General features: G+C 41.1%; 2 long non-coding RNA genes across 2 annotated transcripts; both read right to left on the reverse strand.

The window, feature by feature from the left end:
* Positions 1–15,668: 15,668 nt before the first annotated feature.
* LOC311055032 lies at positions 15,669–17,390 on the reverse strand. The gene is made up of 4 exons (XR_014601747.1): positions 17,366–17,390; positions 16,967–17,000; positions 16,850–16,866; positions 15,669–15,937 (listed from the first exon to the last, which is right to left on the reverse strand). It is a non-coding gene; the product is annotated as an uncharacterized lncRNA (long non-coding RNA).
* A 5,783-nt stretch (positions 17,391–23,173) lies between these two features.
* LOC311055033 lies at positions 23,174–24,572 on the reverse strand. The gene is made up of 3 exons (XR_014601748.1): positions 24,537–24,572; positions 24,398–24,414; positions 23,174–23,436 (listed from the first exon to the last, which is right to left on the reverse strand). It is a non-coding gene; the product is annotated as an uncharacterized lncRNA (long non-coding RNA).
* Between the last annotated feature and the right edge of the window lie 2,423 nt (positions 24,573–26,995).

Here is a 26,995-nt window from a genome sequence, read left to right on the forward strand (position 1 = left end):
AGGATGGATATCTTTCGTTTCTTTCAATTCTTTGTTAAGCATTTTGACATTTAATCATTTCTGATTATGTCCAGATCACACTACAGCGCATGCCATTGCTGTACATCATAAACCTGGTGATACCCGTCACGTTTTTCCTCATCCTGGACCTGGCCTCTTTCTTCATCAACGATGCCAGAGGAGAAAAACTGGGCTTCAAAGTCACCCTCCTGCTCTCCATCTCTGTCTTAATGCTAATTCTTAAAGACATGCTGCCTGCCACAGCCCAGCGCCTGCCACTGATAGGTGGGAGGACACTGAAACATTTGATAATTATGCATTTAAATTGTTTCATTGCAATCAATCAATCAATCAATCAATCAAACAAACAATCAATCAATCAATCAATCGTATTCATATAGTGACAACTCAAGACACGTTGCACATAGAGCAGGTTGAGACTGGCTGTATACAGAGAGCCAACATGCCCCCATGAGCCAAAACTCCCCTTTAACGGAAAGAAACCATGAGCATAACCAGGCCTCTGGGTGGGGGCAGCTATCTACCTCGACTAGTTGGAAAGTTAGGAGAGAGAGAGAGAGAGAGAGAGAGAGAGAGAGAGAGAGAGAGAGAGAGAGAGAGAGAGAGAGAGAGAGAGAGAGAGAGAGAGAGAGAGAACTGCTCCGTATTGTGTGCTGGTACACAATTCAGCAGTAAGCCAAACTCCACCCATATAGTCAGACACAGTCAGGATGTAGTTTCCAAGCTCCTTTATTCCCAGACATTGACTCAAATGAATACGAGTGAAATTACGATGACTTCGAAGGTCTAAACACAGGAATTGTAGAAATTACAGAAGCGGAGCAGATTCCTTCATCTATACTTTGTGGCTGCATTCGACATACTGAGAAGACTGGCTTCTTATCCTTAGCTCACAACACAGGTACAGCTAACGACACTGAGTATTAGACTTTATCAAAAACATGTGTGAATGGAAAAATACTGGTGTTGATAAAAGTACAGCCAGAAGGGGCAGAGAGAGAGAGAGAGAGAGAGAGAGAGAGAGAGAGAGAGAGAGAGAGAGAGATAATTTCCCTGCATGGCCCATTTGTTTTACTTAAAAACAAATTAATGAATCTCATGTACATAATGTGGATTGTCTCTAGCACTGCACTGCATGGGTATCTTTTCGTTGACGGGACTGAGCCTGCTGGAGACCATGCTGGTGTGCTTCCTGGTCGATATCGACAACCACGTCAACAATAACAGCACCATGGCATCCTCTGAAGCTGCTGCTGAAGGTACTGTACAGTACAAACTACACACTTAGACTCCAAATCATAGAGTTAAAAATAATAGAGAGGGCACCGGATATCCCCTCCCATCCACTTGCATTGAGTTGAGCGCATGGGCCAAAATCACCCCTTCTTCCGAGTTTGTGAAATGTGAGGGGCGAGGTCTATTTGGGGCTTCTGCGACACGTTTCACAACGCGTCACCGAGGTGCGCAGCCCTGTACGCAAGCTTGTGCACAAGCTTGTGAGTCGAGCCCATTGGTCGAAACCGTTTTTGCTCGTTCATGTCGTGGCCCCAACTGCAGTAGCCTCTGAATGGCCTGCATGTCCAATGCGCTTCAATGCAACCACTAGGTTCTGGGGGCTTGCTCCAAATCCCTCCACGGGCCCCCGGGGGCAGCATTGCTCCAATCCGCACAGCGCACACACTGATCAAGGCTATGCCATGAGAATAATCACACCAGGGTTACGTGTAGCTCCGGGGGGCTCCAATCCACACGACCTGTCACATACATTCTTCATGCCATGAGAATAATCACACCAGGGGCAACAGCCGCGCCAGAGGACTGCAGTAATGGTCGATGGTCGATGGATCCGAAATTGACGTTTGGCGGTGCCATGGCAGATCGACTCCGCCGTGGCGGACAACGACTCCGCCACGACGGGCGCGACGGACACCAACTCCGTCACGGCGGGCGCAGCGGACACCGACTCCGCCGCGGCTGGCGCGGCGGACACTGATTCCGCAACGGCTGCCGCAAACGTCGATTTGAGATTTCGCCCCTCCTGGTTCTTTTTATATATACAGTATATATAGTGAAGATAGTCACAACAAGCTACAAAGTGTCACAATGCATCATGTTGTGAGCTTGTAGATCGGCGATTAGCTATTGTCCTTAGCTTATAGACGGCTAGTATTGAAACAGGGTTTAAGTGGACACTTTTTTTGCCACCCACTAGTTTATGTATTCATTTACTTTTCTCTGCAATTACTCCTTTGTGTTGGACTCAACAAGGCTTGCCATTTTTCAGATGCTGAGAGCAGTCTTCAGAAGACTGAAGAAGAAACCAGTGAGATGAGCAAAGATAAAGGTCTGGATGTCGACTGTCTGAGTGACCCTGACCGTATCAAACACTTCCTGGATGCCATCAACGCTGCTCATCAGCAATGTCTTTCTGTCAATGTGAAACAAGAGAAGAGAACGTCTGGATACTATGAAACAGTGGCTAGACGTCTGGACACCGTTTTTGCCATTTTGTATTTAATCACAGCTGTTGGGTTTCTGGCATACATATTCATTGAAATTACCAAAGATTAGATTTTGGCAGATTAAAGTTACTCACTTGTACTGTAGCTACTGTGTGTGTGTGTGTGTGTGTGTGTGTGTGTGTGTGTGTGTGTGTGTGTGTGTGTGTGTGTGTGTGTGTGTGTGTGTGTGTGTGCGTGCGTGCGTGCGTGCGTGCGTGCGTGCGTGCGTGCGTGCGTGCGTGCGTGCGTGCGTGTGTGTGTGTGTGTGTATACACATATATATATATATAGGGGTCTCACCACTTTCCAGCTCTTTTAATTAACAGAAAATAAATTGTCAAGTCGGGATACCAATTGTATCCAATCAGGACAGGGTTCTTATACAGGATACAGGATACAGGATACACAAGTACAATTGGAAGCTCCAATAACATTGAAGCTGACTAATTGTTTTGTGGGGTTCTCTCTCCTGACTGGATACATTTTCTTTCATGTTTATTAAAGAGCTGGAGAGACAGGGAGACCAATGTTACTGAACAAACACTCCATATTGATTATCATCAAAACTATAGAGCTTTAACCTTTAAATAAAAAATATAGTATGTACGCCCTCTATAACTGTGGTCTATAAACAACCTGTGAGGTCATAAATATCTAAGAAGAATCTAATATCTAGAAGAAAGAGAGGGATGTAAAGCGATGTCTTTCTAATATCTTGAAAAGAATGCAAAAACCCAGATCTACAGTACTAGAGAAGTTATTCTCAACCATTACTGGATCAGCTTATACTTGAACATCTCAAAAGTGTTTGCGACCCACCCACAAATCACTGTATATTGCTTTATAATTATCACTGCAAAAAAAAAAAAATCACTGCATAACATTCACGTTCTGTGTGGATGTACTCATTAGGCTACATGAACTAAAGCTGACAGTTGAAATTCATGCACTATAATGGCATGAACTACACGCTCACTCACGGTGTGTAAGGACCATTTAGACTCCTCCTGCGCTAGCACTCATCATTTCATTTGGTTTGATGATGTCTACTTGCTATCCTAGCTCATTTGTTACACATAACAGGGCATGTTTCATTCAGGAGCCACGCTGTAACACTGTAACCAAAACTAATAGAATAAGTCGATCATTCTGAAAAGTGGTATGCACATCAAACAAGAATGCAGCAAATATTCATGGGACTTAAAGTGCAGATGTTGTTTCAGTTTCATAATGGTTCACATATAGATATGGTTGAAATATCCTTCTTTCTTTTCTCAGTTAACTGTTAGCTGGAAACGGCTTGTGAAATGATCTGAGGTTTGTCAGAAAGTGTCTTTCCAAGTTTACTTTTTTCACCATCACTGCAAAATCGTTGTTGTTGTTGTTGTTGTTGTTGTTGTTGTTGTTGTTGTTGATGATGATGATGACACAAATAAATGTACATACAAAATAAACATTCACTTCCATATCTCTTCAGCCTTTTATGTAATTGCGTAACTCATTTTCAGTACCGTTGTCTCGTCTCATGGTAGAGTGTGTGTATATTCCCTCAGCCTATGTTGCTTAAATAAAAACATTTTGGGTGAATTAATCCCACAAAAATACAAAGAAAATATCCCCGGTGTATGAGGACCTTAAGACAGATCAACAAGTGCTTAGGACACTCTTTATAGGACAAGTGTGCTTCACTTGGAAGAACCAATCAATAATACTCACTGTATTTCTCTTTATTTATTTAGCAATTTCTATTTAAGCTTTAGTTTTTAAGATAGCGTTGGAGACATGTAGCAGAGACATGTAAGACATTCCATTACAATTTAGCCATTTAACAGACACTCATTTATTGTCACATCACAGGTTGTGTAAAGTAGTGACATTTTTTTCTCTGTACTGACATAACATTTTTTTTTTCTCCATAATTGTTTAGTTTTCAGGAAAGGAAGAATAGAGATTGAAGGAAAAACAAAGAAGAAATAGCAGAGGTCAAATAATTAGATATTGTGATTGAAAAGAGATATACACAGTATACATTAGTAGCATGGTATATAGTAGCAGTTATGTACATGAGGTTAAACATAGCAGCAGATACAGATGTGTTATTTTTGATTTACTGGAGTATTTCCAATTTTCAGCATTTTTACTTCTACTCCATCTCGGAGGCAAATATTGTACTTTTACTCCACTACAATTATTTTAAAAAAAACAACGAGCCCAAATAAACAACTACACTTTAGAATCGAGCCCAAATAATCAACTGCACTAGTACACTTCAGAAACAAGCCCAACAAAAACACAACCCGCGACAATATTAACAAGCAACTTTGCAGAAAAAGAAGCCCAATGTCGCTTATAATAAGCGGACATGGCAACACTGCTCCCGTAGTGTTTACAGCAGGGGTCTTCAACATTTTCAGGCCAAGGATCCCCTAGCTGAGAGAGAGATGAAGCAGGGACCCCCACTACATATTGTATAAAATTGTGTTTTAGATTAAACCTTTTTTGTTTACTTGGTCTGCCCTTTTTTCCCTCTACACCTATACCTCTTTGCCAAAAATAGCCGATCTAAGCTCACAACGCCTCGCAGCGCGAGGCGTTGTGAGCTTGTAGATCTGCTATTTTTGGCTAAAGTTCTCTTCAGAAAAAGGGATGCTAGGGTTCAAGTGGTTAAGGTAAAAAAAATTGGCGGACCCCCTAGGGGTCCCGGACCCCCTGTTGAAGACCCCTGGTTTACACAGACCCAGTATTGAAGAAAGGGCCGTCGATTCCCTCCAGGAGGGGAGGGGAGGGGTAGTGTGAGGGGATACTTTATTGTAATGGAAACGCTAGATATTTTTATGTGGTGCCGTGCCGTGCCGTGCCGTGCTGTGTAGGGCCGGGGCTAAAGCTGCAGTCGAAAAGCAGCTAATAGTGTCATTAATTTTGTCCGCTCTGACATGCCATGGCTATAAGAAGGACAGCCCTGGGACCACTTAGCTCATTTGGACCTCAAAGCACCCTGCACAGCCATGGACACCCGGTTGCTTCTGTTCTCTGTGACACTGATGCTGGGTAAGTTAACTGTCTTTCTGGTACAAATGTAATCAAATGGACAGGTCCATTCATTTTAGATATTTGTACACTCTCAGTGTTACAAATGGATATATTAACACTGAATATTTTTACTGTGAATGGACGGTCCATGTCAGAACATGAACATTAAACATATAACTTCTCAACCATGTCATGGCGAGGCGTCTGTTCAGCAGCAGGTGGTGCTGTGGAGGATGAGGACTGCTCCTATAGAAATCTGATCAAATTCCTGAAACTGGACACGAAAAATGAAGAACTTGCAGAGATGCGTCCTGTAAAGTCCTGGAAAACACCTACACCGGTGTATGTGGACTTAATCATAAATGCTGTTCTGGATGTGGTAAGTGCCAGCCTCACACCGCTCAATTCTGTAATGACTAGTCTACGGGTGTAGTCAATTTGTCGGGTGGCAAAGTCAAATATACTGTTATTATGTGTTAACACGCACACACAGTATAAATGAACAATTCATTTGCATTTGTTTTCAGGATGCAAAGTCCCAAAGTTTTACTACCTTTGTCACGGTTTTAATGGTAAGTATTGTCATTTGGTTATCTGGTTAAACAGCTCGCCATTTTCAATTTGGGCTGTGTTTATTTGACCATTTTATTTGTAATTATATTTTATGTAATAATTGCTCATGCTATGTTCCGTTTTATATTGATAGGATTATGGAATTAGAAACATTTTGTTCATCCTGTCAATAATACCAACCTACAATTCCAATTCGATGAAGAAGGCTGAATGTATAGGTCAATTGCACTATAGAATAGTCTTCCAGGAGATATTAATGACATCAAAGGCCTGTTTCAAAAGGAAACTTTATTATACTGTACGCTCAACATATTACAATAGTATCTGAACTTACAGACTGTAAACAAATTGACTGTGCCACTTGGTGTTATTCCTGTTGTTTTTTGTTGTTGTTTTTAATAGATTTGTTTTCTTATGTGATGATAGAATTTTATAAGATGAATTTCAGTATTTTGTGCGTGCGTGCGTGCGTGCGTGCGTGCGTGCGTGCGTGCGTGTGAGTTTGTGTGTGGGTGGGTATGTGTGTGTGATACACTAACATTGTATGTTTTCTATTGTTGTTCATGTATTGGACCCCAGGAAGACTATAGTATGGGTGGCTGCTTATCAAAGTCTATTTATCCACAAGTTTCCTAGGGCGTTGTGGGCATCACTTCCTATCGATTTCATTGGATTTGATTGGATTTGATTGGATTGGATCAAATCGACAGGAAGTGATGTCCACAACGCCCTAGGAAACTTGTGGATATAGCACACTTAACATGACCAAGTCAACCAAAGTGCTGTAAAGGTAATAACATAAAACAAAACAAAAAACAAAAAGCAAACAATGCAATGTAAGCAGACAATAACATACAATGAAACGGCACAGACAAACAAGCATTATCAAAAAAGGAAAGACAGGGTTACATCAGCTAATGGGGATCTGTATAATTAAACAAATATTCAATTATGTCCCCCCCCCCTTGTGGTTATTATCCAGACATGGAACACCGACTTTCTTAAGTGGGACCCAGAGCTCTTCTGTGGCATTGATTATCTTTCAGTTCCAAGAGAAAAGCTGTGGAAACCAGATATAGCCATAATGGAGGAGTGAGTACCTACTCTCTGTGTGTGTGTGTGTGTGTGTGTGTGTGTGTGTGTGTGTGTGTGTGTGTGTGTGTGTGTGTGTGTGTGTGTGTGTGTGTGTGTGTGTGTGTGTGTGTGTGTGTGTGTGTGTGTGTGTGTGTGTGTGCGCGTGCGTGCGTGCGTGCGTGTTTCTCTTGAGTGTGTAAGTCAAACGTCTGAACTGAACCTGTGTGTGTTTATACTGTATGTGCTCTGTACTGTAAATATGAGCAGAGTTTGAAATTAGGCCTACAGCATTGGTGGAATGTAAGATTTGGAGGTCATTTCCTCCAAATCTAGTATTTCCAATATTCAATACTCCACTACATGTATTTGAATACTTTATAATCTTTTTTTTTTTGGTGTGCACAACATGGAAAATAGAGTGGTTTCGATACCGTATCCGGCGTATCGGAAAGGTTGCCGCTACTACCTGAAATGCTAGTATCGGTATTGACAAGTATGCTAGCCTATGCTATTACGATACCCCATCATTTATCACGTGATGATGTTTAATTTAAACAATTTGTGTCTCCGCCAGGCCGGAAGGCATGGCCGAGACTTTTTTTCACCATGTTAATGGTATTTAGTGTGGTTGCCCGAAAGGGCAAATACTCTAGTACTTTGGGCGACTTTATTTCTTTCTTATAGATAAACTTTATCATGTTTTTGCGGCACACACTCACGTCATATGTCAATCATGTGCGTGTAATTTGCTAAGAGATACGTTGTATTGTTTAATTGATATTAATGTATTAGTGAATTAATTTCCCCCATTGACTTATAATGGGAAAATGCAAAGACTCCCATTCAAGTATTTTTCTCTCGGAAACCATATGGGCTAAAATTACAACACTTAGAGGGGAGGTTCATAGTCCAGTGCCCTAATTATGAAAAAAGAATTACAAAGGTCTGCTTCATGGTGGCGCTACAACAGCCCACTTTACGTTTCGGTGTATAACTCTTGAACCGTAGGTCGTACAATCAGAATATTGTTTTCCCTGGATTCCTTGGGTCATGAAGCAACTCCCCTTTTAGGCCACACCCATTTGCTTCAGTGTAGATTTGCGGGCCGCAACCCATGACTCGCGTTGGTGTAACCATACTTGCAATTTCCCAAAAGTGCGCCTTTCTTGTGTTATTTATTCCTAGATTATTTTTGTATCAGATCGGTATTGACCAATATGGAAGTTGCTGGTATCAGAATCATCAGGAAGGGAAAAAAACGGTATCGGAACATCTCTAGTGAAAACATTTATGTATTACTCAGGTGTCATTAGGTGGCTGTTGTTCTCCCGTAGAATTGCGGATAATGAAGTTCTAAAGGGCGCACACGCTGTGGTGTACAACTTGGGCCGCAATCAAGTCATTGATAAGTTTCCCCTGAAAACATCCTGTAACATGAACGTCTACAAGTTCCCCTTTGACACCCAGACCTGCACCATTACCTTTCATTCTATGGTGCATAGAGGTATACACGCAAACACACACACACACACACACACACACACACACACACACACACACCCACCCACCCACCCACACCCACCCACACACACACACACACACACACACACACACACACACACACACACACACACACACACACACACACACACACACACTCTCTTCCTGTGTGATAGTAGAACCTAAAAGTTGAGTGGTGGAAGAAGTAACCTACTGTATACTCAAACTTTTTGAATTAAATGAAATACTATAAACATATTTTATAGTACATTTTTTTTTTTTTTCATAAATCAAGGCTATTGAACACCCTTTAGGTCTGTGTAAAATATCAAAACATTTGAACCAATGAAAAGTATTAAAAAGCGCCTCTGACGAAAACGCCCAACTCCATTGGATCCTCAAACTGTCCGTCAAAAACAAACAACTCCCCCCTCTCCTCTACAGCGCTGCTTTTCAACAGCATGAGTAGAGCGCGTTATGCAGTGAACGAGGAGGAGGACCACGTAAACAAGCTCCCCGTAGTCTGTTAAAACTATGCAGTGTACCTGTTTATCAAACTTAGCACTGACGCTAATGTTATGAAAACAAGTAATTATATTTCTAAAATCTATTAAGTGTTTAATGAGGAGAGCAATGTGACAAGAAGAAAGGCGTTCATAGCATTTCTGTCGCGCTATTCTACTACCTCTTTGCAGTTCAAGTTATTGTAATATTTAAAGTCCTGTTTATTATTGTAGGCCTATATAATAAGTGTAATGAAGCATCAGGGCATTAATTCACACGTTGTTGTGATGCATTGTGAGCTTGGAGATCCATTGTTAGCTTTTGAGAATTTGTACCCTTCAGAAACCTCTCCCTCAGCTGCGAGTGGAGCTATTGTTGTTTGGGGAGCGTACTCAAGTTCCCTCAACCCTATGTTCCCTCAGCCCTATGTTCCCTCAGCCCTATGTTCCCTCATCCCTATGTTCCCTCAGCCCTATGTTCCCTCATCCCAAATTAGACCCTATGTTCCCTCAGCCCTATGTTCCCTCATCCCAAAATAGACCCTATGTTCCCTCAGCCCTATGTTCCCTCAGCCATATGTTCCTTCAGCCTTATGTTCCATCAGCCCATGTAATATTCTAATGTTTTGTCTTGTCTGTCTGTCTGTCTGTCAGTATCATGTCAGTATCAAGGTCAGTATCATGTCAGTATCATGTCAGTATCATGTCAGTATCATGGTCAGTATCATGTCAGTATCATGTCAGTATCATGGTCAGTATCATGTCAGTATCATGGTCAGTATTATGTCAGTATCATGGTCAGTATCATGGTGGTCAGTATCATGTCAGAATTATGTCAATATCAGGAGTGGTTATTTGCTTCAGTCATCAAAACGATTTCTATAAGTTTAGGGTTGTAATGGATAAAATAAAATAATTTACCCATAATTTTCCTATGACTGATAAAAGTATTAAACTCCCTTTTTAATACAGTATCTACTGTGTTAAAACGTTTCTGGGGAGGACCCCCAGCCATATATGTCCAACCCGTATTCATTTGACTGTATAATGTTCATGTCTGTATATCAGAACTTTGTTTGTACTCATTTAAATCCCCCTCTATTTTTTTTATTTTTTATAATAAGCTAAGTTTTACATAGCTTATTATACCTTTAAACTCATTTTTTTGTAATATAGTTGTTTTGGATATCTACAAAAGCTCGATATTAGTATAGACATGTATCATTATTATTATTCATATTTTACTTTATTAGCTGTGATAAAAGTTCAATAGTTCACTGCAATGATCAGTAATTCTTTGCAGCTGTTGTTATAGGTACCTATAGGTTTCAAAGCTGTTTGAATTTGAATTGATGAGAAATTATCAATATAATTTAACATCAGTCAGTTTCACAGCTGTCTGAATTTGAATTGATGAGAGAAACTATACATATAGTTTAATGTGTCTTAGCTGACCAGGTCAAAGCAATTAAGTTTGACCAATCATGTTGCCCAAGCATCATGGTCAGCATCATGGTCAGTATCATGGTCAGTAGCATGGTCAGCATCATGGTCAGTCATGGTCATGGTCATCATGGTCAAGTTTTCCTTGTGACATAATGTACACGTATACGTACCCCCAGAACATGCTTTCAACACGTACAATTTAAGGTTACGTGGCGCGGCTCCGACGCCCCGCGGGTCCGAAAGCCGAAATCCGGGCTCAAAAAGGGTGGAAAAAGAGCAGATCCACAAGCTTGTAAAAGCCTGTAAAAGCCTGTTGTCGTGGGGCGCAATACCACCGGCGGCCACAGGTGGCGCCGTCCCTGGTCCATGGTCCCCCAGGGGTCCATGGACCACCTCAGTGCCCGGGACGGTGTCTCCCGGGGCGGGTAGAGAGGGCGAGTGTGAACCCGGCACTATGCCGGGAGGCACTGGGCTCCCTGGCCCTTCCCCTGTGTGAAGGGGGAAGCCAGGGAGAAGGGCCGACTGGTGCCATCGGATAGGTAGGGACCATGCCCAGAAAGAGGCACCTTCCTGGGGGAAGCGATGGGGCTAAGTGTCCACATGGACAGCCGCTCTCACACGCAAAAATAAATAAAATGATCACATGCTCTTGTTTTGTCTTTATTCCTAATAAGAATAAGAATAATAACAATAAAACAGTTTGAATACACTTGGGGATTATTTTCTAACCATGATTTTACAGAATTAAAAAAACATCGCGGGTCGCGGGGCGGGTTGAGCCATAGATTTATATATGGGTTCGCGGGGCGGGTTGAGGCGGGTTGGGTTCCGTCGCGGGGCGGGGCGGGGCGGGGCGGGTCATGAAAAAACCCGACCCGCTCATCACTAGTCCCCGGCCCACCTCCGCGCCCAGGGACGGTGGCTCCCGGAGCGGGTAGAGCAACCGAGTGTGAACCCGGCAGTCTGCCGGGAGGCCCAGGGCTCCTGGCCTCTCCCCTGCTGGAAGGGGGAAGCCAGGGAGAAGGGCCGACTCGTGCCATAAGATAGCTAGGGATCATGCCCAGGAAGAGGCACCTTCCAGTTCCTGGGGTAGCGACGGGGCGGCGAAGACCCCCAAAATCATGGTTCTTTGAAAAATTTCAATTTTTTTTCTAAGTGTCCGCATGGGCTCCAGAGGTCCCCGGGGACCCCCTGGAGGACCCCCGGCCTAAAATTCCAACTTTTTTCGGCTTGTCGATCTGCGCTTTTTCGGGCTAAAACGGCCCGTACCTCCCGCTCCGTGGGTCACTCGGGGCCGGCGGAGGGCTCGTTGGATCCGGGCCGGGGGTGCGCACGTGTCGGTACCCCCCCCCCCCCCCGCCCCTGGGTGGCTGCCCGGGCAAACGGTGGCCGAAAAACCCGAAGAAAGCTCCGGAAGGCTCAGGAGCTTTAGGGCTCGCTGCCTCTCCCATGCGTGAAATTTCGCATTGGGGAAAAGTGGCCACTTGTGCCATAGGGTAGCTAGAGACCATGGCCGGACATGGTGCACCATATTCGGGGGCGTCCCCGTGCCTCGCAGGGCCATGGATCCTGGAGGTTGCAGCCTGAAGTGTTGCAGCCTCAGGTCGCCCTGGCTCTCCCCTGGTGGAGAGGGGGAAGCTACGGACAAGGGCCGACTGGTGCCATAGGATAGCTAGGGCGACGGAGCCTCGCCCGACGTGAGGCTCCGTCTGTGGATCTCCGCGTCGTACCTCCCTGTCCCCTCCCAGTGGCCCAGGAGGCGTCCCGCTCGTCCCTGCCTCCCTCCTGTGAAAAAGTCTCCCGGTCGGGACGCCCACTCGCTCTAGAACGTACCTGTGGAGCTTGGCCGTGGGGAGCTTGGCCGCCGGGAGCTCCCGCCGCCCCTCTCACGGGGGGCCTTGGCAGTCTCCACGGACCGGCAACCCCACGGTGCGCGCCTCACCCGGGCGCGCTGTCTCTGTGGTGGAACAGGAGGCCTACCTGGTTGATCCTGTAGCATATGCTTGTCTTAAAGGGCGCTGCAGACTCGTCTGAGTTGGGCGTGCAGTCACTGCCAAGTGACCACGCCGGGACAGTAACTGATATGGGTGTAGACAACATAGGTGGCGCACGCAGGAGTTGAGTAAACCAAAGTTCCCGATTGTGGACCCACAAGGCAAGTTACCTTGATGGGGTTGGGGGCGGGGGAACTTGACATGAACCTGCGAGCAGCTACGTATCTATGTGGGTTGTGCCCGGCGCCGCGGTTGTCCCGCAACTCAGCAGTGGCTGCACCCGAGTTAATCGAACGAGATTCCCAACCAGCTACCTAGCGAAACCATAGCCAAGAGAAATGAAATCAGCTCAGACCATAGAGGAAAGAAGACAATCTTCAGCGAGGAAACAAGACCCTGCTAATGGGCGTGATAACTATTGCGGCACCCCTTGTACCACCAGGTACCTGCGGTCTGTAGGCCGCGGGACCCCCCCCGACTTATCGCCCGCCGAGGGGTGCTCAATCGTGGGTACGCGGGACCGGCCGGTGAGCCGGGCCCAACGCGCTAAGTTCAGAATAGTCCCAGGGGCGACTATTCTGGTTTGTACCACCAGGTCCCCGCGGTGCTTGGGCCACGGTCTGTAACTTCACTTAACGCCCGCTGAGGGGTGCTTAAGAGTGGGTCCACGGGACCGCCTGGAGAGCCGGGTGTCCGTCGAGGCCTCCCCGGGGGTCCCCAGGGGTCCCTGGCTGTAGAGGCCTGACCCGACCGACAGACCGGTCGGGTTAAGCCTCCGGAGCCAGGGACCCCCGGGGGTCCCCAGTCCACCTCCGCGCCCAGGGACGGCTGTCGGACTGGTGGGCTTTCGGAGCAGCGGGCCGTCGGAGCTGCACCACGTAGCCACAATTTAATGTTGTGGTCACCATCATCATCGGTGTAAAGAAAACTTTATGAAGTCTTATAACTTATAACTTACTAATAATATATCTATATATAGTCTTATACCTTTGGGGGATACCTTGGGGAGCCCGGGGGAACCCAACAGGTGACCCCAACAGCACATTATGGAAGGGCCATATGTGACGCTGAAGGAACATAGGGATGAGGGAAGATAGGGTCTAATTTGGGATGAGGGAACATAGGGCTGAGGGAACATAGGGTATGATTTGGGATGAGGGAACATAGGGCTGAGGGAACATAGGGTCTAATTTGGGATGAGGGAACATAGGGTTGAGGGAACATAGGGCTGAGGGAACATAGGGACTAATTTGGATAAAATAAATTTGTTAGGGATTGAGGGAACATAGGGCTGAGGGAACATAGGGCTGAGGGAACATAGGCATGACCCCGTTGTGGGACACCTAACTCCACTTCAGCTTGATTTCTGCTCGTCTGAAACTGCTAACTCCACTTGCGCTGGGTAAAGTGTTGATTTACCCGCGATTTGGTTAAAGTGTTGATAATATAATGACACATGCAAGTATCTGACAATATATAAAGTCACTATACCAACTTTGATGAGGTAGTATTGCTTTGTTTTAAAAATATAAGGTTTTCTTCATTTCCTGAAAAACGTATATTTTGTTTTTGCGTTTCCTGAACAATGAGCGTTTTGGAGTTAGCAGTTTCTGGCTGGACAACAGAGTATATTATACTCTGTTACAAGTAAAAGTCCATCTATTCTCATTTTGCTTGAGTAAAAATAATAATGATATGAGATTTTTCTCATAGCAATTTTAGGCTTCATGTATATTTTTAATAGTGCATATTTAATGAGACAATTTACATATTTTAATAAATTGTCTTTTTTTTAAAAACTCTGAGAGTGTAAATGGAACCAAATGGACCCTTACGGGTCTGTAACTCTGAGAGTGTACACATGGAACCAAATGGACCCTTACAGGTCTGAAACTCTGAGAGGGTACACATGGACAGACAGACAGACAGACAGACAGACAGACAGACAGACAGACAGACAGACAGACATGCAGGTGGCAGGAGTCACAGAGGAAGACGCAGAAAACAGAACCAGATGGAGGAAGAGGAATAGAATACATGTTCAGACGTCATGAGATTTGTTTTGCTTTGATCCCTGAGTTTGCCTGTGAGCACAAGCAGTTGTATGTGTGTATGTGTTTTTGAAATGTTTTAAATGGTAACTCCTGTTTGAAAATGTTTAAAAACATACTATGGGAGTGAAGTGCTATTTGGTGATTGACCTCACTAAAGTATTGGCAAAGATCTGCTGAAATGCTACATCAGTCTAATTCTATTCATGTAATTGCATCGCTTGAACACATTTTTCATCTCTTGGTGGGAACACACCCCTAACCATACTTCTATATGAATATTAATACAGTCAATTTATTGAGCAATTAAACACTTCTACACATGATCATCCTGAGTTCATGTTCCATGTTTGGTTTGTCTTTAGTCTCGTTTCCCTTGTTGGTTATGTCTTATTATGTATTGTATATTATATATATATATTCTGCCTAGTTTCTGTAGTTAGGGTTAGTGTTTTGGTCTTATAGTTTTATCCACTGGTTTTCCCAGGTGCTTTGCATCTTATTTCGTTGCTGATTTTATTGATAAAACATTAAAATAAATTATAGCGTAAATGTTTGTTTTTCTTTAAAACATTTTTTTTAGACAGAGTTTTCTCTGTGATAGCGTTAAGTAGGATTTACTAGCGTTTGTACTTAAAGTACCAAAAGTAGGAAGTACTCGTTATGCAGAATGTCTCATTTCAAGTTTTCAAATGCATAAAAATTGTTTGAAAATAAATAGCCGATCTACAAGCTCACAATGCATTGCATTGCGATGCATTGTGAGCTTGTAGATCATGTATGATTTGTAATAATAATCAAAATCTACAAAGTAATTAGTAACTACAGTAAAAGTTAAATATTTGTCTCTGAGATATAGTGGAGTAGTATACAGAAATTTGGAAATACTCCAGTAAATTCATCAAAACTGTACTTAAGTGCAGTACTTGAGTAAATGTACTTAGTTACTTTACACCACTGGACACAAATCACATGTAAATAATGCTTCAGGTAAAGTTTAATATAATCTCACTGAGACACACAGTCGTCACATCACATCATGAAAGAGGAAACACACACACAGGAATGATCAACTCATAATCACATGATGAAATCTGGTTCTTTGTTTTGATTGGTTAATTAATGATGATGAACATGAAGATAACCAGGACAGATCAGAGACGATGAAGATGATGATGTTGATGATGATGATGACGAAGAAGATTGTGAGTGAGGTGTTGAAATGTTGAGGAAGTCCAGTCGTCCTGTAGAAAACATACACAAACAACTAATATTACATTATAATATTGTGTTTTAATACTAAACATCAGTATACTAATACTGATGTTTTGTTTTTTGCTATAACCATTTTATATTCTTTGGCTATTCAAAAATAGCAGATCTACAGCTCGGTGCCGCGCTATGAGCTTGTAGATCTCATTTTATTTTAGATCGTGAAAATGTGTGCAAATCTTTGAATATATATATTTTTAAAGCGAACATTTGTAACTCAAATCTTTGCTTCTGGGGGATTCTATGAATGTCTTTTTTTTTTATTTTTTTACTTATATTGTTATAATATCAGTGGTTCTCAAACTTTTTTCATGTCAAGGACCCCCAAAATGATATGATATTGTCCGCTGACCCCCATCTCAAAATATTTTGTTCCAGGGACCCTCCCCCCACTCCACAGAAGAAAAATATTTGAGTTAAAAATGTATGTATAAGATTTGCACAAATTTTCCACAAATTCTTATAAAATAGCAGATCTACAAGCTCATAGCGCGGCACCGCGCTATGAGCTTGTAGATCTGCTATTTTTGAATAGCCAAATACATCTAAAAATGACACAGATGCGTTCCCTGATTGAATGGGTTAATATATAATTTATTGGTATCACTATGACAACTCATGTTGTAGTTTTTTTTATGTTCTTTTAACATATAATGTTATTTATTATCATCATTTCTATCTTTGTGTTTTGTCAATTATTTGGGGGCCTAATTCCAATACCCTCGCTGCCCACCAGAGGGCCCCAGCCCACAGGTTGAGAATCACTATAAGATGCAACATGGTACTTATAAAAACACTTTGTCAAAACCACACATCGTCTTTCTTTCACACAGTAAACAATATGTCATAATGCATTAATATAATGTAACATAAAATTAACTTACATTTTGCGAGATCCTCCCTAAAATGTAATGCAGATCATATATACATTTTAACAATATTGTAATATTTATTTATGAGTATTTAATAATCTATATCTATTACATTTTCGGTCAACTTACGAATCTGGTTAACGCGCAGAATATCAGACTGCATCTGTTGAAAATGAAATAGGCATAGATTCATCATGCAAATCAGCACACATTGTGTGTGTGTGTGTGTGTGTGTGTGTGTGTGTGTGTGTGTGTGTGTGTGTGTGCGTGCGTGCGTGCGTGCGTGCGTGCGTGCGTGCGTGCGTGCGTGCGTGCGTGCGTGCGTGCGTACGTGCGTGCGTGCGTGTATGTGTGTGTACATATTTTATTAAATTGTATATTGTAAAATGTACTGTTTTGACCATGTGACCTGACTTGATCATCATCGATAAATTCAGCTCTCGTTATTGAACTTTATAATCCTCAGTGCTCTAATCTATAAACATGTAAATGAGCTAAAACATTAACATCATATAATATTGCACTTACCTTGCTCGTTGAAGAGCCTAAAATGTAACACACATCATATTAATACACACAGTATCAATCATATTGTAAAATAAAATACTTTGAAGGAATTTATGAGGAATTAATAGAGCATAGATCAGGGGTGGCAAACTGGTGTTTCGCGGGCCAATTCCGGCCTGCGACGTCGTCAAATCTGGCCCGCGAGGTGATTTAAAAAAACGGCATTTAATACTACCTCTAATGGGAAAAAAAACGAGAGAGAAAAAAAAAAGGCAGAAAAAAACGCCAGCACCCGCCAGTTCCTTACTGAGGCTGCCTGGGGGTTGAATACTGGACAAACTTGTTATGTGAGAGCAATGGACAAGCCGTGAAGCCACAGCCAAGGTCATTAACATATAGAGGACCATCACCATTCAACTCTACCTGTACTGGAGAGAGCGCTTGTTCAACAGCATCACAAATCCGGTAAAACACCGTTGTTTGGAGAAGTATATACCAGTTGCGTCTCTCATTTGGAGGAGTAGAGAGTGGCTGCATTCCTCCCCACACCCCGGGGTAATAATTAACACCAGCTGTGAACGCTTGACTGTGTGTGTGTGTGTGTGTGTGTGTGTGTGTGTGTGTGTGTGTGTGTGTGTGTGTGTGTGTGTGTGTGTGTGTGTGTGTGTGTGTGCGCGCGCGCAACACAGCCCAGTTTAAGTCAATTGCTTTCACCTGCTGTTGCTGTGCGGAAAGTGCGCAACAGGGCATATCTCCGCCAAGCCAGGGTGACCAACAGGCCCATGAAATTCATATGCAGGCATAGTAGCCAATTAGAATGAAATCTGCAAAAACTGACTCATATACTGATACAGAACCATATATTGGCTATATATTATCATTGGAAATCTTGTATGTTCCTTTTCTATTATTATTTAAAACAATTTAAAATCGTGCAAATAGCCAAAATTACAACACCAAAGGCCAAGTGGCCTTGCCCCTAAAATGACGAAATTCCAGGCCTGAACTGCAGACATTATATTGCCTTTTGTTAGGCTATTCAATGTTAGTTTTAATTATATTTATTTAATTTGCAACTGTATGGCATGCTAAGGGTTTGAGACATATTGTATTATTACTACACAATATTAAATAAATAATTCTAAAAATATTCTTTAAATAACTGATCTATGGATTATAGTTATATGGATTATCTAATTATTTAACCACCCACTTCAAATTGAATTATTCTACTTAAAATGGTTTATTATTATTATTATTATTATTATTACAAATTGCATTGTTTGTTTTTAATGTCAATAATTAAAGTAGCTATTCTTCTTAATACATTTATTAAAAATATATAAAAAAGTGATATGCATAGTTAGTAGCAGTGTCTGAGTGCGTGAGAGCGCGCATGTGCGCCCGCAACTGGTTCCGGCCCCCATCAAGTCACCATTTGACCAATCCGGCCCTCACCCCAAAATGAGTTTGCCACCCCTGGCATAGATAGTTGTGAGACTTACTCTTTGTTGTCTTGATACGTGGAAAATTATATAAGCATAGATTAATTACAATTAATAAAATAACTAGAAATAAATCAATAGATTAATCACTAGAATATCAGCTACAATGTGTTACAAGTCAAGTGTTAAAGTGAGAAGTGTAAAGTTCACCAGCACTACGAATACATAACAGTAACAACAGGAAAGATTGTAGAGTAGAGTTTATGTTTAAAACAATGAAAATAATAATCAAGATACAATATGATACACATGAATAACTTTTTTGGCAAAATCCTAGCGTTGGATCAAGATAGATGTATGATTAGATGCATTTATTGATTTTGAGAGCTAAGACTGTCGTAGATATACAATATGTCAAAATGGAGTCTTGATCTAAGGCTAGTAAAACCCCACCCTGACTTTCTCTCACAGTGTCTTTTGTTGAACGTGTCAAAAGCAGTGACTCACAATACAATTATACAATAATGCTAAAAGGATAACATAACACAAAAAGTTCTCGTTTCCAAGGAAGGATATTGCAATCTAAAATGCATGAAAAATAACGTTAACATAACGTGCACTTACCCGCCACAAATTTCCTGAAATGTAAGGTGTATCAGATTATTATATAAATAAATACATAATATTGTGAAATATGCTTTTAAATGGATTTATGAGGAATTCATCATTTATGGATACATGTGTGTGTGTGTGTGTGTGTGTGTGTGTGTGTGTGTGTGTGTGTGTGTGTGTGTGTGTGTGTCTGTCTGTCTGTGTCTGCGTCTGCGTCTGCGTCTGCGTCTGCGTCTGCGTGTGCGTGTGTGTGGGTGTGTGTGCGCGCGCGCGCGTGTTCCAAGCAGCAACACTGCCCCCATGGAAAGATGCCACGTTTGTCGTGCAAACATTGCAATGAGGCAAGTGGAAGCTAGTGTTCCGTTATGCAGAGTGACAGCATTATTTGGTGTCAACCATGGCACTATTTCCAAACTTAGGACCAAGATTTGCACAACGGTACCAAAGACAGATGTCAAAGTTGCAGGACCCATGCTCAGGTGTCAGGCACACACCTGTGACTGACACACACCTGTGACTGGCACAGAGCTGCCTGCACCTACCAGGGCTGACACCTAATGAAGCGTGATCTGCGTAACGGAACACCAGCTTCCACCTGCCCATGGCCTTATCCTGAAGGGACAAACGTGGCATCTTTCCATGGGGGCAGTGTTGCTGCTTGGAGCATCAACACACAAACTGCTTGATTAAAACAAAGTATGTTGTTAGTTATCAGTGGTGCTCAAACTTTTTCATGTCAAGGACCCCCAAAGTGATATATATTTGGCCGTGGACCCCCCAAAACAGGAGAAAAACATGCAGGAGAAATGGAAGAACAGTTGTCGGCCTGGAGAAAATGTCAATAACAGGAGATGGTTGGCAGGTCAAACACGCACGCACACAACACACTCACGCACACAACACACTCACGCGCGCGCACAACACGTGTGCGTGTGCGTGTGCACACACACACACGCACGCACGCACGCACGCAAGCACGCACCTACACACACACACACACACACACACACACACACACACACACACACACACACACACACACACACACACACACACACACACACACACACACTCTCTTCCTGTGTGATAGTAGAACTTAAAAGTTGAGTGGTGGAAGAAGTAACCTACTGTATACTCAAACTTTTTTAATTCAATTAAATCATGATAAATAAATTATAAACTTTTTATTCATGCAAACGTACTGATACTATAAACATAGCCTATACTCTGTTACAAGTAAAAGTCCATCTATTCTCATTTCGCTTGAGTAAAAATAATATATATATATATTTTTAATCGTGCATTTTTAAATAGACAATTTGCATATTTGAATAAAGTGTCTTTTTTTTTTTTTTAGGAAACACTCTATACATTTCCACTGTCATGCAGATGATACACAATTATATCTATCGATGAAGCCAGATGAAACAGATCAACTGGCTAAACTTCAAGTATGTCTTATAGACATCAAGAGTTGGATGACCCGTAATTACCTACTCCTCATCTCGGACAAAACAAAAAAAGTTATTGTACTTGGCCCTAAACACCTCAGAGATAAATTAGCTGATGAGAATTTTACCCTAGATGGTATTACCTTGACCTCGAGGGCCACTGTAAAGTATCTGGGAGTCACGTTTGACCAAGACACTGTATGTCCTTTCAGTCCCACATAAAACAAATTTCAAGAAATGCCTTTTTTCACCTGCGTAATATTGCAAAAGTTAGGCACATTCTGTCCCAAAATGATGCAGAAAAACGTGTTCACTCATTTGTTACTTCTAGGCTGGACTATTGCAATGCTTTATTATCAGGCTGCCCAAGTAAATCCCTAAATAGCCTGCAGCTAGTCCAGAATGCCGCTGCGCGCATACTGACAGGAACCAGAAGAAGAGATCATATCACTCCTTCTTTGGCCTCTTTGCACTGGCTCCCGGTTAAATACAGAATAGAGTTTAAAGTTCTCCTCCTCACATACAAGGCTCTCAATGGACAGGCACCAGTATATCTCAAAGAACTCATTGAGCCCTATAAACCAGCCAGAACACCAATGCGTCCACAGTATGAAAAAATGCTTACGGCTCCAGTAAACCCCAAAAAAGCTAGAACAGGAGGCAGAGCATTTAAGTTTCAGGCACCTCAGCTGTGGAACCTTCTCCCAGTCTCAGTCCGCGAAGCAGACACACTCTGTATATTTAAGACTAGATTAAAAACCTTTCCTTATGATAAAGCCTATAGCCGAAGTGTATAGACTCAGTCACCCTATAGTCATCCTCTCTCCCCTCCCCCCTTCTCTCCTCTCATCCTCTCTCTTCTCATCCTCCCTTTTGGTTGTGTGGGTTTGTGTCCCATTGGTACAATCGTAATCAACTCTGTGCGGATTCACGCTCTAGTAAGGCCTACCACTAATTCTACAACCGTGGACCCGTTCCCCGGAGTTTCTTTTATCTCCCACGTCGCAGGCCCATGGACTGTCACTACGGACCGGGCCTCTCCATGGAGCACGACCGTGGATTTCCACTAAACCACACTATACCACTATACAATATAGTATATTATCTTAACATTCTTATATTATACCATTATATACTGCATACACATTATTGCTGTGCTATATTATATTATCATATAGGCCTATCTTACACTATTATATTTACTACTATTGTTATTGTTACTACTTGTATCTCTTTCTGTCTCTCCTCTGTCTCTCCTCTCTCTCTCTTCTTTCCCCCAACACGGTCGAGGCAGAAGGCCGCCACCCTAGAACCTAGGGTCTGCCTGACGTTTCTTCCAGTTAAGAGGGAGTTTTTCGTTGCCACTGTCGCAAAATTGCTTGTTCAGGGTGGGACTGTCAGGTCTCTGCTCTACATGTAAAGTGTCTTGTTGTTCAGGGTGGGATTGTCGGGTCTCTTCTCTACATGTAAAGTGTCTTGAGACAACTTGTTGTGATTTGACACTTTAATAAAATGTAATTGAATTGAATTGAATTGAAGTGCTATTTGGTGATTGACCTCACTAAAGTATTGGCAAAGATCTGCTGAGATGCTTAATCAATCTAATTCTATTCATGTAATTACATCGCTTGAACAAATATTTCATCTCTTGGTGGGAACGCACCCGACTTCTATATAAATATTAATACAGTCGTTTTATTGAACAATTAAACACTTCTACAAATGATCATCCTGAGTTCATGTTCTATGTTTGGTTTGTCTTTAGTCTCGTGTCCCTTGTTGGTTATGTCTTATTATGTATTGTATATTACATTTATTCTGTCTAGTTTCTGTAGTTAGGGTTAGTGTTTTGGTCTTGCATCTTATTTTGTTCTGATTTTATTGATAAAACATAAATAAATAATAACGTAAATTCTATTTTTCTTTAAAACATTTTTTTTTAAGTTTTCACTGTGATAGCGATAAGTAGGATTTACCAGCGTTTGCCCATTTACTCTGTTAAAGTCGGAATTAAAAATGTACTTGAGTAAAAGTACAAAAGTATTGGTATAAAAATGTACTTAAAGTACCAAAAGTAGGAAGTACTCGTTATGCAGAATGTCCCATTTCAAATTTTCAAATGTATAAAAATCATTTGAAAATAGCCAATCTACAAGCTCACAATGCGTTGCACATAAAAGTTAAATATTTGCCTCTGAGGTGTCGTGGAGTAGTACAGAAATTTAGAAATGCTCCAGTAAATGCATCAAAACTGTACTGAAGTGCAGTAGTTGAGTAAATGTACTTAGTTTACTTTACACCACACACAAATCACATGTAAATAATGCTTCAGGTAAAGTTTAATATAATCTCACTGAGACACACAGTCATCACATCACATCATGAAAGAGGAAACACACACAGGAATGATCAACTCATAATCACATGATGAAATCTGGTTCTTTGTTTTGATTGGTTAATTAATGATGAAGATGAAGATAACCAGGACAATCAGAGACGATGAAGATGATGATGTTGATGATGACGAAGAAGAAGTTTGTGAGTGAGGTGTTGAATGTTGAAATGTTGAGGAAGTCCAGTCGTCCTGTAGAAAACGTACACAAACAACTAATATTACATATATAATACATTACAATAGTCTCATAGTAACAATGTCTCATTATTATTAACCCATTCATTCCAGGAACACATACTGTCATTTTTTAGCTATAACCATTTTATATACTTTGGTTATTCAAAAATAGCAGATCTACAGCTCGGTGCCGCGCTATGAGCTTGTAGATCTCATTTTATTTTAAATCGTGAAAAAGTGTGCAAATCTTTGAATATATATATTTTTAAAGCGAACATTTGTAACTCAACTCTTTGCTTCTGGGGGATTCTATAAATGTCTTCTAAATCCTAACAGTTTTTTTTTTTTTTTTATTATGTTGCTGTTATAATATCAGTGGTTCTCAAACTTTTTTCATGTCAAGGACCGCCAAAATGATATGATATTGTCCGCTGACCCCCATCTCAAAATATTTTGTTCCAGGGACCCCCCCAACTCCCCAGAAGAAAAATATTTGAGTTAAAAATGTATGTATAAGATTTGCACAAATCTTCCATAAATTCTCAAAAAAATAGCAGATCTACAAGCTCATAGCGCGGCATTCGGTGCCGCCCTATGAGCTTGTAGATCTGCTATTTTTGAATAGCCAAATACATCTAAAAATGACACAGATGCGTTCCCTGATTGAATGGGTTGATATATAATTTATTGGTATCACTATGACAACTCATGTTGTAGTTTTTTTATGTTCTTTTAAAATATAATGTTATTTATTATCATCATTTCTATCTTTGTGTTTTGTCAATTATTTGGGGGCCTAATTCCAATACCTTCGCTGCCCACCAGAGGGCCCCACCCCACAGGTTGAGAATCACTATAAGATGCAACATAGTACTTATAAAAACACTTTGTCAAAACCACACATTGTCTTTCTTTCACACAGTAAACAATATGTCATAATGCATTAATATAATGTAACATAAAATTAACTTACATTTTGCGAGATCCTCCCTAAAATGTAATGCAGATCATATCATTATACATGTTAACAATATTGTAAAAAAAGTCATGAACTTTCAATTTGTTTATGAGTATTTAATAATCTATATCTATTACATTTTCGGTCAACTTACGAATCTGGTTAACGCGCAGAATATCAGACTGCATCTGTTGAAAATGAAATTTGCATAGATTCATCATGCATATCAGCATACATTGTGTGTGTGTGTGTGTGTGTGTGTGTGTGTGTGTGTGTGTGTGTGTGTGTGTGTGTGTGTGTGTGTGTGTGTGTGTGTGTGTGTGTGTGTGTGTGTGTGTGTGTGTGTGTGTGTGTGTCTCTGTGTCTCTGTGTGTGTTTGTGTGTGTGTGTGTGTGTGTGTGTGTGTGTGTGTGTGTGTGTGTGTGTGTGTGTGTGTGTGTGTGTGTGTGTGTGTGTGTGTGTGTGTGTGTGTGTGTGTGTGTGTGTGTGTGTACATATTTTATTAAATTGTATATTGTAAAATGTACTGTTTTGACCATGTGACCTGACTTGATCATCATCGATAAATTCAGCTCTCGTTATTGAACTTTATTATTCTCAGTGCTCTAATCTATAAACATGTAAATGAGCTAAAACATTAACATCATATAATATTGCACTTACCTTGCTCGTTGAAGAGCCTAAAATGTAACACACATCATATTAATACACACAGTATCAATAATATTGTAAAATAAAATACTTTGAAGGAATTTATGAGGAATTAATAGAGCATAGATAGTTGTGAGACTTACTCTTTGTTGTCTTGATACGTGGAAAATGAAATAAGCATAGATTAATTACAATTAATAAAATAACTAGAAATAAATCAATAGATTAATCACTAGATTAGAATATCAGCTACAATGTGTTACAAGTCAAGTGTTAAAGTGTGAAGTGTAAAGTTCACCAGCACTACGAATACATAACAGTAACAACAGGAAAGATTGTAGAGTAGAGTTTATGTTTAAAACAATGAAAATAATAATCAAGATACAATATGATACACATGAATAACTTTTTTGGCAAAACCCTAGCGTTGGATCAAGATAGATGTATGATTAGATGCATTTATTGATTTTGAGAGCTAAGACTGTCGTAGATATACAATATGTCAAAATGGAGTCTTGATCTAAGGCTAGTAAAACCCCACCCTGACTTTCTCTCACAGTGTCTTATGTTGAACGTGTCAAAAGCAGTGACTCACAATACAATTATACAATAATGCTAAAAGGATAACATAACACAAAAAGTTCTCGTTTCCAAGGAAGGATATTGCAATCTAAAATGCATGACAAATAACGTTAACATAACGTGCACTTACCCGCCACAAATTTCCTGAAATGTAAGGTGTATCAGATTATTATATAAATAAATACATAATATTGTGAAATATGCTTTTAAATGGATTCATGAGGAATTCATCATTTATGGATACATAATATTTATTGAGTCAACTCACCCCACGGGCGCCCCCAACCTTCGCATCTGAAAGACTGTGGAAAATGAAACATGTATTATTTATTATAATATCAGTTACAATGTGTCACACCTGGTAATGTCAGGAGTTCTTAGTTCATCAGCACGAAACATATATACATACCTGATCCATACCCTCCACCACCGGTACCAAACCCTCCACCACCGCCACCCATCCCAAACCCTCCTCCACCGACACCCATCCCAAACTCTCCTCCACCTCCTGAACTTAGACCCATCCCGTACCCCCCTCCACCCATAGCCCCCCTTCCACCCATAGGAATTGGATCTGATTTCACTTCTTCAGTTCCAGCCACGAGAACCAAGAGCAAGATGAGAGCAATGTACACCTTCATCCTAAAAAAGACAAAGAAAACACAAGTAAAGATCCTGTATAATCTCCAGGTAAAATAAATATGCATTTTTATAATGGAAAGTTTATGCTTCTACTGATAAATATGATTATTATTATAATCATAATAATAGAAAAGAAAAAAAAGAAGAAAATAGTATGTAAAGAATCATGATGACAGAAGCAACAAGAGGAAATCATCGCATTAAAATAAAATCTCTGAAATATTTCAGATGTACTCTGTGTGAACATATTGACAACAACCCTGTGAGATTGATTAACCCATTCAATCCGGCAACGCATCTGTGTAACCACTTAAACAATTGTTTTATACTTTGGCTATTCAAAAATAGCAGATATACAAGCTCATAGCGCAGCACCGAGTGCCGCGATATGAGCTTGTAGATCTGCTATTTTTGAAAAAGCGTGAAAATGTGTGGAAATCTTTGAATATATATATATTTTTAACGCAAACATTTGTAACTCAAATCTTTGCTTCTTGTGGGGGGTCTTTGACATGAAAAAATATTTTTGGCCGCCGACCCCCATCAAAACATGTTGTTCCGGGGACCCCCCAGAAGCAAAGAGAAGAGTTAAAAATGCTGTTTAAAAAACATAGATGCATTCAAAGATTTGAGCAAATGTTGATGATTTTTCAAAAATAGCAGATCTACAAGCTCATAGCGCGGCACCGAGTGCCACGCTATGAGCTTGTAGATCTGCTATTTTTGAGTAGCCAAAGT

This window comes from Gymnoscopelus microlampas (genome assembly GCF_963454915.1).
Source record: "Gymnoscopelus microlampas genome assembly, chromosome: 11".
Lineage (NCBI taxonomy): Eukaryota > Metazoa > Chordata > Actinopteri > Myctophiformes > Myctophidae > Gymnoscopelus > Gymnoscopelus microlampas.